The following is a 12,906-nucleotide window of genomic DNA, read 5'->3' as shown; positions in this document are numbered from 1 at the left end:
TTTGTATGCCAAAAAGTGTTGAGAGGTTTCCTGTATTCCAAAGGTACTGCTCTGAGGTCAGCTGAATAAAAGATGGCGGATGCTATTTGGGATTCAGTGCGATTACTGACTTTTAAAATGGACAAGTCACTCCAAAACATACAAGACTCTGTAGCTCGCTAAATTTTGATTACATTTGGGATTTCTCCTATACAGTGTTTACATAATGTTTGATCTTTTTTCATCTGTTCGTCAATGTAATAATACGTAAATTGACTATTTGACAGGACAAATGTAACACACTGAGTAAAATACTTCAATTAAAAAGTAGACGGCAACATGTTATCAGCACCAATTGTCTTTACCGTACAAGCTAACACTGAAACCTCAGAGTAAAATTAGATCATCATGCAGCCTCATTAAGTCTGACAACTGAATGTAAAAAGAGTCCAAATTAGGGCTGTCAAAGTTAACGCGATAATAACGTATTAATGCAAATTTGGTTTAAAGCCACTGATTTCTTTAACGTATTAACACAACTTATGATTTTTCAGTTGTCGCAACCTCAGTTTAATAGAGTGAAGATATTGGCATCATATGAAACTAGAAAACTGTCATTGCTTTGTGTTGTTAATTGATTTCCAATAATAAATGTATACATACATTTGCATAAAGCACTCCGATGTTGATAAGAGTATTAAATACTTGACAAATCTCACTTTAAGGGATATTTTGAACAGATAAATAATTTGTGATTATTTTGTGATTAACCGCGATTAACTATGGACAATCATCGATTGACAGCCCTGGTTCAAATACAACAGTGAAGGAAGGATTGTTAATAAATTGGCAGAATATTAAAGGTGCACTGCATAGGATTTGGCGACATCTAGTGGTGAGGTTGCAGATTGCAACCAGCTGAAACTCCTCCCGTGTCCCAAGCATGTAGAAGAACTACGGTGGCCGACGCAGAAACGTGAAAATGCAAATGGCCCTATCTAGAGCCAGTGTTTGGTTTGTCCGTTCTGGGCTACTGTAGAACATGGTGGCTGGCTTCGTGAAGAGGACCTGCTCCTTATGCAGATATAAACGGCTCATTCTAAGCTAACAAAAACACAGCAATACTTATTATACACTAAAGAAAACCTTTTTATTAATATTATATTCCATTTCTGCCAATATATCTCCCTACACACTGTTCATTTAATTGCTACACCTTTGTGTTCAGTAGTTTTTAAACATGAACTCCTGTTCTTATGAAGAGGAATGGAGCATCAGGTTGGTTCAGGTAGGGCACTGGGTTCCTGCATGCCATCAGCTGATCAGTATCAACTGACTCTTACAATCACCTATCAGATTAAAACAAGGTAATTAGGTGGTCGTGATAATCGGACAAGCTCACACTCTCACTCCTGTGATTATTCATGTCACTGCTCCCGTTACGGGTCGCACGCAACGACTCCCCCATGCTGCTTGGTTTCATTCGTCGAGCGCCCTAAAATGCAGAGCATTATCCATCAAGTGCATCTTCTGGACATCTAGTTGCAATAAATCGTCCTGAATCCTTTGCTGTAAGTGTCTGACTGAACTGCCTGACATATTACAAGAGCACTGACTGCACAATGTAGTCGTTTTAGTAGTCCACAATGTAACCCTTTGGTTACATACTAGACTTCTTCTTCTTGAAGTTCATTGTTAGATATAATGAGAAAATATAGCTTGAGGACACTATGACGCTATATTTACACTGGGCATTCATTTGCCACTATACAGTTTATCCATACAGGAGGCACAACAAAACTCAAATACAGATTTCACATTGTATTCAAGCAACCAACAGCCATTATTCATGAGTAGACGGCCCAGCACAGGGAAAATAAAAAGAAGCTCTGAGAGCTATTGTGACGGACTAGCGCTACCCCGGCTGCTTAGCATGTTAGCGCTTAGCTCACCAGTTACAATGGTATACCAACTAGGCCTGAGAGTGGGAGTAGTCACTATATCACAAAGCCTCTTGAAACACACATTTTGCGAAGACGTGCAGATGAATTTTGTGGTGCCACTTCTTGGTATGACCGGCCCTTTTTACTATGCATGTAATATGGCACCATTTGTATGGAAGGCAAAGGGTGCACATATTTTAAGGAAATCTGTTAGGGATGTGAAGGTGAGGAAATATTCCCACCGGTTAATAAACTCGTGACAACACCGGTGTTACCAATTACACCGGGCATTTTACAAGAAAAGATGACGGTCAATATATGTAACGCTTACTTTGCTCTTTACCGTCGGGTGGTGTGGCGGTGTGTCTGGCCTCTCCGGTCAAGCTTTCGTTGCGGGGCAGCGTAGGTTTCCACCCTAGACTGCTCTGCAGCGAAAGCTGGACCGGCACAGGCTGTAACCACAGCGTGCGACAATAACTAGTCCCAGATCAACAGATATCACAGGGGTGATGTAATGTACCACACCGCAGTATACCCAAACAGTAGACACTACGTATAAAATGTCTGTTGCTGACTATTTAAGTGAAGAGCCATGTTGGATGCCTGTTTTTTTTTGCACAGGGCTTCAACAGAGCAGCTACTTCGACGTTTAATTAATTGAAGGTCAAGTACAGTACATAGTTTTATTTGGAACACCAAACATTTTAATTAAGTCAAAAAATTATTTTAATTTTCGTATTTAAAAGCATTCTGAATTCAAGGTTTGTGATGTTGCCTTTTGCAGTGACATGTCAAAGCTTGCTGTTGACACAATGATGTGCCTTTTCCATCAACTGGTTTGGAGCAAATAAACTGGGCTACAGTGTAGTTTGGCCAGAAGTTGACACTATAGGCTACATATGGCTGTAATCCACCAGTAAACGGAGTAGAAGAAATAGAGATTGTGAACCGGAAACAAACCTAGTCACCTTGGTCATCTAACCATCTATGATAGAAAATATTGGAAAAATGGAGAAAGGTCTCAAGAAATGGTTTCAGTTGGGCTGATTTTAATTGTTCTTTCATATCAGCTATTATTGGCCATGTCCTATGCTGTCCGGAGACAAAGACAAGACATGTTATGGTAATATCCAAGAAGATGTCGACAGCAGAGTTAAATGTTCGCCACGTCAGAATTTATACGGCAAAGGCATTTCCATGATCCATTTAGCCCAACTCTTTTCGACAAACGCAAAAAACACCTCAAGCGAGCGTAAAAACTTTTTTCGCAATTGAGGACGTTTTATCAAATTTTGCCACTTCCATACTTCCAAACAAACCAACAAAAAAGTATTTTGAAGTACATCTTCTTCAAAAAATGTGCATGCGTAGAAATATACTCCCAACACACCTATTATACCAACAATATATTGTCAATATAGAAAACATATACTTGTTTTTGACTTGTGTGAATGCATGCACGTACACATACACGCAAAACAACAAAAACTATACAAAAAAAAACGACGGAATTGTGAGTTATTACAATAACATAATATGTCCTTATAGAGGTTCACTGAAATTGACCAAGTTCATTAGTGATCACCTCTGGTAGCGTTTTCCAAGCCAAAAAATAATGGGAACCAAAGGTCTTGAAAAATATAACCACAATTATATTTTTCTAGACTTAGTCTCTCTACACGTAAAAATTCTGATATTTGGTCCAAGAACAGCTTAAAAGTTGGAGGAGATTAATTTTTCCAAAGTAGCAATATGCATAATTTAGCAAAATATGTTAAAGTAATTAATACATAGACCATACCATACAGCTTTTCTAATACAATACTTCAAAATGTGCATAAAAATATTTGAATGGAAACACGACTACTGTGAGTGTATTTATGTGCGGCTTGTCTTTCTGATGGCATGACACAAGATTTTTTTCAAAATGTTCAATGTTCACTGAAGACAAAATGGCCACCATTTTCAATGTCACTGGTAGAATTTGAAAAGCCTTTTCAGAGCCCAGTATTATTCAGAGAATCATTCATATCAATGCTTGTCATTGATTCAGATTATAGCTATGTCTTAAAATGTCTGTGGATTACGTTGTCTAATCTCACTTCCAGTCGCGTTGCCTTTCGGTTTATATCAACAATTCACAGAGTCGGTGACTACACTCACACGTCGCTTTTTGTTTCCGGTCAATGCATGTCAATCTTCACTCATTTTTCTGTCCCTAATTATATCTTCAACTTTATGCAGTGGCTACACTGGGTTTCTACAAGGCACTGAGCATTGCCATTCACAAGACAGGAAGGACATACTGTGCGGAGACTCTTCACTTCTGCACTTGGGGTGGAGAGTAGGTGGGGGCATGGTTATTAACATTTCCTTTAGCACCACATCTCATTAGGCATTTAAGTTCCTCACTGTATCCAAAGCCAATGAAACTAGCATTAGCTCACTTCATATTGCAACATTAACCGGCTATTATGTTCCCATCTGAAAAGGTAGAAACTGTGACATTTAATTAATAATAAATGGGCTTGCTCCCCAATACATCATGTGCTGTGGGCTACATTTCAAACTGCATATCTGTCCAATGCATGTCAACACCGCCCCACACCTTTCTAAAGAGCACCAGCTGCTTAATGTGTGTGCCGTGTCATAAGAATTACGATCAGTGTAGTTCAATGATAAACTGCCACTGCTTGAAAGAAACGTCTTTCTTTTTTTTTTAAGAGTACACGCCGTATTCGATTGCCAGCTCGAGCTTGTGTATCACTGCCCAACACATATCTGAGTGTTACAGCTGCTTAATGGATCATGTCTGATGAATTGAAGGGTGGAACTTTGCAATTCAGGAAAGGTCACGTGTCCCGTTTTAATGGGCTCGCCGTTTCTGCCGCTAATAAAAGACACATTAAATTACCAGATATTGTAATGGAGTTTGGTGTGATGTTCTTCCCAGACTTTCGCAAGACAGGACAGCACTTATCCTGGCTTATCTCATGGATGACTGTTATGTGATATTGTTCAAAAGGAGGTTACACAAGATGGTTACCATGGCATTTGCACAGGCGTTTTCTCCAGCTTTACTTTGCTCACGGATAATGGGTCAGGTCAAGCTATTCTCCTGCTTTTCTCCTCCTCGGTCGTGACGTGACTGAGAGCTGGGTCATTTTAACCTCCCTTTCCTCTGACTTGACATCTTCACACAGAAATTAAAATCTCCCAAGCCTCCATTGCAGCAGCTACACCATTAACCCGGAATGCAGTAAATGGTTTATGTAAAGATGCTGTAGCTTGGTGAGAAACTATAGGCTGATCATATGGCGAAGGGATGTATGGATAGTAACAGCTGCCACGCCTCCAAGCTGATCAAATATTAGGCAGTATGGGCTGGATTTTCATCATGCTTCAACCTGGCTTTTTCTTGCCTCATGATAATTGTACAAACACAACATGGTCGTGCTCAAAAATCTAAAAAAGTCACATGATGTTTCTGTTTTATGCCATAAATGTGCAGCTTTCTGGACAGGGAGAAGCAAGTCAATGGGACTTTTTGCCAACCGACAACAGGTTATGTCCAATCCTAATGTCCAACATGTCAGTCCAACAGACATTACAGATTTTGAAGAATGTTCTTGATACATATCTGAGGGCTCAGGATAGTCCCACTCTAAAACAATTGGTGAGCAGTGCACACGAGGGCTCTCCTGTGGACTTTTTGAGCACTCAAAACACACTTTTTTTAAGTGCACAATCCTGCAGACTCTCCATCCATAAGGGACTGACCCACAGTTCTTAGAGTTGTGACATGAAACACGGGAATGAGAAGCAAACCTCAGAAGCAACCCCAGAAAAAGAAAAACCAACAACAATAAGAACAAAAATAAAATTGAAATCACGAAAGGTGCTGGCATGGAGGCATGATGACAATTTGATACAGCAGTATTACTATTTTACAAACAACTGCTATTACAATTATCTATGGGTCCTCATTTTAATGGCCAATTAAATACCTAACTCCTGGCCATGTGATGACCCTCCTTTATCCCTTAAAGGGATAGTTTGGGTGTTTTGAAGTGGGGTTGTATGAGGTACTTATCCATAGTAAGTGTATTGCCTACAGTAGATGACGGTCGGCAGGAGTTACCGCACGGAACCAAAGCAATGTACTGCTGTGGACGAGGCCGGCAGGACAACTCGATTTTAGCTACCTATAAAGGCCCACGTAAAAAAATCTATTTCAGTTTAAGTGTACGCTATATTTAGAATATTTTCGCTGGTTTACCTTGTTGTGACACAGCTATACAGTCTATGTTTCCGATGGGGAACTGAAGCTGTTATATATGCTCTCGGCAAAACAACGAAACTCCATTGAAAAAAAACCTGTAATTTTACCTCGCAGAACAAAGGAGTTGTGTGACTTTTGTTTGTTCTGATTCATCAAAGTCACACAATAGCACAAACAGCAACCCCTGTGTTCTGCGAGGTAAAATTACAGTTTTTTTCAATGGAGTCTGGTGGCTTTGGCGAGAGCATAGATGGATACAATGGCTTCAGTTCCCTGTCGGACAGAGCTGTCTCAAGGCAAGGTAAACCGGCGAGAGAATATTCTAAATATAGCGTACACTGATATTGATTTTTTTTAGGTGAGTCTTACTTTTAGGTGATTAAAATACATTTTGCTGCAACCCCGTCCACAGCAGTACATTGCTTTGGTTCTGTGCAGTAACTGCTGTCTGCTTCACCAAGCTGGAGGCGTGTCGACCGCCATCAACTGTAGGTAATACACTGACTATGGCTAAGTACCTCATACAGTCCCACTTCAAAACACCCAAACTGTCCCTTTAAATTCCCATTTCAATGCTTCAGCCATAGAGTGGACATTGCGATTGGATCATTAGTACACCAAATGATCTGCTGGTTTAAAACACCAGACTGGCTTTATCATGTATACCTGCAAAGATGATGTTTGGTCAAGAAATTTCTCCAACCACCTCTCCTAGTCACAGCCTGGATCTGCTGCTGGTCTTACATTCAAATCATATAGCAAAGGGAACTTTGAGTGCATAATACATAACATACATACATCATATTTTTGCACATTTCAAAGTGTGATTGCGTCATTGCTAGGAAACCACTTGTTCATTAACACTTTTTTCAGTGCGGCCTCTTGATGTGATGGCAGCATAATGATACTGTAGAGCTTGCAATGCTTTCGGTATGAGGAGTGTATGAGGACATGTACTTGGACAGCGGAAAACGAGATTTTCTGGTAGCAGCATAATTTGTAAGGACAGACGTTGGTATCTACAGTACTAAAAGCATTCAATTTAAAATGGACAGTGACAAAAAGCACCATACCCAGACTGTGAACGTAAATGTAGACATAAACAAGCTGAAGTAAAACATGTCGGCACAATTGGAATAAAATCTAATTCTAGCCGTCTTTGATTGTTTTTTCATGCATCTTTTCTGTGCAGATTATATAACTTAAACCCAGTAAAAACACCTGTTGATCATACTTTTGTTTATGACCACAGTGAAATAAAGAAACAAATGACACTTCAGTTTACCATCACTTACTACCTAAACTGTATAAAGCACATCCTATGGCTGTGGTGGTTTAGTGCAAGCAGCCTATGCCCATACAGCACAAGCGGCCTGCAAACATTCAGTAAGTCTTTATATTATATATTCATTCTGTCTCATAGCGAGGCTTGTTGACTCCGTGTGTTGATTAGAAAAATTGTATTCATCCATCCACACTGCACCTCACTATCAGAAAGCAGACTAAAGGGCCATTTTACCAACTGCCAAATTCACATAGGCATACATATGCGTTGTTTTAAATAATACTGTGTGCACGTCTTCAATCCACGACCATGCACTGAGCCATCAGTTAGCAGCTAAAAGAAATGATACAGATGAAAATTGACATGTCGTATATTAAAGTCGTAGAGAAGAATTCAAGTGTAGCATTTGTTTGGCTTGGCATGATAAGATCATCAATTCAAAATTGAGCTTTAACCAAAAAAAATAACCAGAATTGCAATACCCTTAAAAACCCATTTCTCACCAGAGCGATGTGAAAATGCGGTTTGGGAATACGGAAAATCTGCGTGCAAATTTTCCGCACGACAACTATGCGCACTGGTTCTGGTGCAAATTATCCGCGTTGCCGTGTTCCATTTTCTTCAATGAGGCCAAATGAGTTTCCTCCTAAATATAGCTTGTGTCCACTCCACACAACAAAAACTTGTCTAAGGGGCTAACGTTAACTACACAATACATAAACCGATCGGACCCCAAATTTGATAGAAAGTGCATATCAGCTACATTACCATCTTCATTGTATCCCAGCTGCTGGGAGATCCCAAGCCATATATTGTCCTTTATTTGGTTGTTAAGGCAGTGGTGTTTGTCGTACATAATTGGGTGTTGAGAATAGGAGAGCCCATTGTTATTCCAAAACACCGCTACAGGAATGAGTCCTAAAACCCGGAAATAAGTTAGCATTTTAGCACTTCCGGTTCCCTTGTTTGGAACCCAATGGTTTTTTTGAATGGGTTTTTAGTTAGATGCCTGAAATAAGTCTTTTTGTTCAATGACATCAAAAACGTAAAAAAATACTTGTAAATTTTGAAGCCTTTATGTGTCTTAAAAAAGGCGGTTGCTGACAAGTGGCTAAATGAGACTACTAAACATCATCACGCCGACTCGTCCGCCTTTGCTGCCTTTTTGTGTATACTCACGTCCATGCGAACGTGGTGTAGTTCGTTTATAGCCTAATGTTAGCTTTTTACTTCTTTTTACGATTGCATTTATGCTTCAAAAATCATAGAAGGGTTGGTAATTTGTGAAGATTATCTTGCTGAACAAAACATGTAAGTATCATAAATGTGTGTTTGCCACAGAGCTTATTTTCGGCAATAATCCAAAACCCAATGGAAAAATCCCATTGGCTTTTTGTCGAGGGAACCCAGGGCGATGCTAACTTCCTGGTTGGCCTATAAAAATGTGTCATCCCTAGAGCACTCTATAGTCCGAAAAATGGCCCATTGGACCAAATAAGTCCATTTCTCCGACAATCCGTTACCCTGAAAACAAACGGCCATCGTTTCAAGGCCCCAAAAATACACACTCTCCGTGCAACAAACAGAAGCACATGGCTAATTATTATGCAGAATGACGGTTGGAACAAAGAATTCCATTGGTCAAACATACTGTATATTTCCGCAGGCGTAAATCCGCTGAAATCAAGGTCCGTCCGAATATTTTTTTCCCTTGCACGACTGTTCCGCAGGGATGTGCAAGCATTCTTAAGAACCCACAAAATCAGATTTTATGAATTCCTGTGTGAATTTTTTGGGTTGAAAATCTGTGCTTGGTGTGAAACGGTGTTAATAGTTAGAATAGTGCAATGTCAAGGTAAAATTATCTGACTGTCCCTTTTAAATGCTGGGCCTTGGTAATGAAAATAAGCACTGGTATTACACAAGGCCGCTCTAGCTCAAAAACTAGCTATATAGCTACTACATATAAAGTACAAAACAACTTGACAACAACCCTGTCCTCCTTCAAGAAAACTCTAGTTTTTATCCTGTTTTTGTAAAAACAGAATCACATTGAACATCCTTCCTACACTTCACTTTACTCACCCAAATATACCTCATTAAACATTAAGACTAAACACATTTTGCTCTGGATTGTAAGTCTCCACTTCACGTCATCATCCAATCCATTAAGCCGCCAATTTTTCTTTCTTTTGTTTTATTCCATTTATCTTTTCTATTTTCTCTCTGGAAACCAAATGACACTGCGCTCACCACAATATGACCTTTATTGGCCCTTTGTTTTAGTTTATTGGATACAGTATTCGGGGAATGGTTGCAGTCACAGTATCTTTTCTTGGAGATAAAAATGCTGGTAGTTTGAAAAGTTAAAGTATTAACTGTTGTTTGGTTGATTACAGCATGTGTGATGTCACTACACTATGTACGTCCTTGTATAGCAAAGGATCATCCTTCAATATAATGCCACCAAATCTTCAAGGCCCATTTGCTAGTGAATAACTAGACACAAAATGGATCCATTTCAGAAAGAGATAATCAAATTATTAGCTTGGAAGGAATACAGGTTCTAAATGTTCCCAAGAGACATTTCACAATGGGGGTTCTGGGTATATTTCTGCCAAATCTTTGCTCTATATACTTTCCTCTTCTATGTAATGAAAACATTTAGATTAGGTATGGCATACATGAAGCCTATGCAAGTTTTCAGCCATCTATCCGAGTAAGTGTCCAAATGCCAGTAACCAGGTTGACATGACGCCAGGCTTAAGAAAGCAATCACAGCTATTCCAACAGTACACGAACAAGAGTAATACCAAATTCTGCAAAAGTCTACAAAATCACTTTATTGGTTTTCTGATGGATTTTAAATGTCACTCGTCCATAGCTACAGGCACCGAATCAGTGGGGGGAAAGAAAAAAAAATGCATTTATTCCCTAAAAATGAAAACATACCATTTCTCATCCATGACCTGTCAGAACAGAGGTCCTGTTGTCTGCCATTAACTGAGCACAGCCTCAACCACCACTGAATATTAATGGAGAGCCTTTCCCTGGATCATCGGAGTGTGTGCATTTAATTCACAATCCTATCTGCATCTTCTAGGGCACAGTGTGAGTGTTTGTGCTGTTACTGTGTGTGTGTGTTGTGGGTTTGTTCATGAGAGAGAGAGGACATCTTCTGAGTTCAAGGCCTGTCACACACTGTGGTTGAGATTAGTTCTATTGCAGCACAGCAGCATGTGTGTCTAATTAAGCCGTATTACAGAACATGAATAAATGGAATAAAAAGCTTTTGTCCAAACAATCTATATTAAGGGGAAAAGAAGAGGACACTGTTTTGGAGCCAAATAGAAAAGAGTCTGATTGACAGCCTATACATGATGAGATGATTCCCAATTAAATCACATGCATCATGGTTAAAGAAAAATGCCATGTTGATGACAACAAAGTATAGGCTGATCATGTTAAAGATGTGACAGCTTATCAACAGGCAAGGCCAATCGAAAGGCTCCCACTGAAAAGGGGGGAAGAAAAAAGATGTGCTATAGCAACAAAGTGGCAACCAGGATTTACATTGAAAATCTCATTCCCCCTCCAAATTGTGACAGTGCGTCAAGATGGATAACGTGCGCAATGTGCGAAGTCACCAAAGCGTACAGATTGCGCACAACATAAAAAAACACCATGATAGACAGAAAAAAAATCTCCAGTCACGTTTTAGGAAGGTATTGGTGGTGGTGGTGGTGGTGGTGGACATATACATAGGGCTTACCTAAAAGACTCGCTGGGATTGTGATGATGACGATGATGATGATGGCCCGTCCATCTAAACACGATTCTTCTCTTGCCGGTGTGTCGATGGTGTTTTTTTTTTTTTTTTAAACTAGGCCATTTCTTCCACCCTGATCGCGATTATTTCTCAGGAGGGCAACGCGTCGCAGGCGTCCGCACATCAGTACACCTTCTTGGTGTCCGTCTTTCTCCGGCTTTTCCAAAAAAAGCACACCTCATACTGCCCCCTCCTCCTCTCATCCCTCTCTGACAACACCCCGGCTCTGTTCCTTAGATCCACCAAATATTAGACTTTTTTTCTTTTTTTATATATATATATAATGTTGGGTGAGATGCAGCAGCAGCGAGTGGGATTCGAACAGGAGGGGGAAAAAGGCGCTCACAGTAAAAAAAAAAAGGAAAAAAAAAAAGAAATGCGTAACGCTATAGCGTCAAGACTGTGCGCGTTGCTTCAAAAGTCAACGCAGCGATCTGTCCTCTTTTCCCCATTTGTTGTCCATGCTGGTAATAATAATAATCCACACGGTATCCACGGCACCGCTGGGGGGGCCTCTTCGAAAAACACCGAATGTTTGACTTCGAATATGTGAAAGAGACGCTCTAAAAGCGCACCAACAAAAAAAAATAGAGGTGTCCAATCTTCTTCTTTTTACGCGCTTGCGTGGTGCTCTCTCTCTCTTGGATTCACTATTATATGATGCTCTTCACAGAAAACAGAGGCTCAGACTGGGAGACAGCGAGGCAGGGATCTTCCGTTTAGCCTTCATGGTTAGAGAATAGCACCAGAATGTGCGTTAAATATGAGGATGCGGTGGTGGTGTTATTATGGAGCGCGATGCCTGCACTGGAGAGGATCCCACGGCTTGTGCTCCAACAGCCTCTCTCTCTCATCCTCTCTCTCTCTCAGTGCGGTTCCGTCTCTCTCTCTCTCTCTCTCTCTCTCTCTCTCATAGGACACCACTTGCCATATTTCAATCTCTCTGCTCGTTGTCATGACGAGGAGGTGCGACGCAATGAACGGCCGCTGAAATCGTCATGCGAAAGAAAAAAAAGAAAAAGATAAAATGTGCATTTGAAACACAGGGGTTGGGGATTTGCTTTGATTCTTTTTAGATGAGGATCTGCACCAGAGCTGACGTCAGAGAGTTTTTTTTTTTTTTTTGGCGCCAGGCATATGTGCATTTCACAAATATAAGAGAGATTGATTTTCTTTTACATGAGTATTTCAGTATAGCAAGCGCCTATACATAACAATATATTTCCATATGATGTATGTAAAAATACCTATTTATATTGGTAACACAATATTTTACCTTTCCTGTGATGTATATTATATTTAACAAAATTTCGTGGTTGAGGATTTTTAGGTAAAAAAAAACATGGAAACAGTGTTCAGTCCACTTTCAGTTTAAACCTGCATTCGTTGATTTTGGCCACTTGGAGGCGGCAAAAACAAGCTATAAACACAACACTGACATATTATCACCTTAAACGGATAGTTTGGAGTGTTTTGAAGTGGGGTTGTATGAGTTACTTATCCGTATTCAGTGTATTACCTACAGTGGATGACGTCAGCGCGCCCACAGTTTCAGTGGAAGTTACTGCGCAGAAGCGAAGTAATGTAC

At 40.0% G+C, this 12,906-nt stretch overlaps 1 protein-coding gene across 1 annotated transcript in view; it reads right to left on the bottom strand.

The window, feature by feature from the left end:
- Positions 1-12,651, bottom strand: part of nlgn2b (neuroligin 2b) — an 81,675-nt gene extending 69,024 nt beyond the window's left edge. The window contains exon 1 of the mRNA XM_037748634.1: positions 11,262-12,651. The gene's annotated coding sequence lies outside the window, so the exon portion shown is untranslated. The remainder of the gene's footprint in view (positions 1-11,261) is intronic.
- Between the last annotated feature and the right edge of the window lie 255 nt (positions 12,652-12,906).

This window comes from Sebastes umbrosus, chromosome 17 (assembly GCF_015220745.1).
Source record: "Sebastes umbrosus isolate fSebUmb1 chromosome 17, fSebUmb1.pri, whole genome shotgun sequence".
NCBI lineage: Eukaryota > Metazoa > Chordata > Actinopteri > Perciformes > Sebastidae > Sebastes > Sebastes umbrosus.
Note: the sequence above shows the minus strand (reverse complement) of the source record. Positions and strands in the feature narration are given on the sequence as shown.